Source organism: Phalaenopsis equestris, unplaced genomic scaffold, assembly GCF_001263595.1.
Source record: "Phalaenopsis equestris unplaced genomic scaffold, ASM126359v1 Scaffold000008, whole genome shotgun sequence".
Lineage (NCBI taxonomy): Eukaryota > Viridiplantae > Streptophyta > Magnoliopsida > Asparagales > Orchidaceae > Phalaenopsis > Phalaenopsis equestris.
In genome coordinates, this window is record NW_018164450.1 from 351487 (window position 1) to 353192 (window position 1706).

Consider the following 1706-nt stretch of genomic DNA (forward strand, 5'->3'; position numbering starts at 1 on the left):
TACTTTTGCTTTTAGAAGGATGCCCTTTGGTTTATGTAATGCCCTTGCTACATTTCAAAGATGTATGATGATAATTTTTTATAAATTAATTGAAAAAGGGATTGAAGTATTCATGAATAATTTTTCAGTGTTTGGAACTTCATATGACTCATGTTTAGAACATTTATCTAAAGTTTTTAAGCGTTGTGAAGAAACAAATTTAGTCCTTAATTGGGAAAAATGCCAATTTATGGTAGCAGGAGGAATTGTATTAGGTCATCAAATATCAGAAAATGATATGGAAGTTGATCCTGCTAAAATTCAAATGATCGTTAATTTACCTTATCCAACAAATGTAAGGAAAATTAGGAGTTTTTTAGGACATGATGGATTCTACATGTGATATATTAAAGACTTTTCAAAGATTGTTAAGTCTTTATGCCATTAACTGGAGAAAGATGCAATTTTCAATTTTGATGAATAATGCCTAAAAGCTTTTAATTTATTAAAAGAAAAATTAATCACTACACTAATTATACTTTCACCAAACTGGGGAAAACCTTTTGAATTGATGTATGATGCTAGTGATTATGCTATAGGAGCTATTTTAGGACAAAGATATGATAAAATTTTCAAATTAATTTACTATGCTAGTAAAACTCTTAATGAAATTCAAATCAATTATACAACAACTAAAAAATAGTTATTAGCAATAGTATATGTTTTTGATAAATTTAGATCATATTTAATTAGAACCCATTGTGTAGTGCATACAGATCATTCTAATATTAAGTACTTAATGAAAAAGAATGATGTTAAACCTAGACTTATAAGATAGATTCTTCTTTTGCAAGAATTTGATTTTAAAATAGTAGATTGAAAGAAGACTGAAAATTAAATTGTTGATCATTTGTCAGGGCTTGAGTTAGAAAAACCACTCTGTTTTGAAAAACATCATTTTTATATAAACAAGGAAAGGATCTAATTATTCAAAGATGTGTACCATTAGAAGAAACTTATGAAATTATCCAGAAATGTCATAATTCTGGGGGACATTTTGGTGTTGTTAAAACAACATACAAAATTTTACAATCTGGACTTAATTGTCCTACAATTTTTAGAGATGTTAATGCTTAATCAAAACTTGTGATAGATGTCAACGAGTAGGCAATATTTTTAGAAGAAATGAGATGCCCCTCAATTATATGATAGAAGTTGAGATATTTGATGTTGGGGGATTAGATTTCATGAGACCATTTATACCATCTTTCAGAAATTTATATATTTTGTTAGTAGTGGATTATGTATCCAAATGGATAGAAGGTGTTGATTTACCTCTATGTGATGCTCAAAGTGTTGCAAAATTTTTGAAAATGAACATATTTTGTAGATTTGGGATGTCGAGAGTTATCATTACTGATGGGGAAAGTCATTTCAGAAATGTCATAATGGAGAAGTTATTAAGGAAATATCATATAACTTATAAGATTGCTAGTGCTTATCATCCTCAGACAAGTGGTTTGACTGAATAATCCAAAATGGAAATAAAAAGAATTATGGAAAAATCTGTGAATCCAATAAAAATGAATTAGTCAGTCAAACTTGACTATGCTTTGTGGGCTTATTGGACTGCATACAGAACTCCTATAGGAATATCCCCATATAGGCTAATATTTTGAAAAAACTTGTCACTTACCAGTTGAACTTGAGCATAAAGCATATTGGGC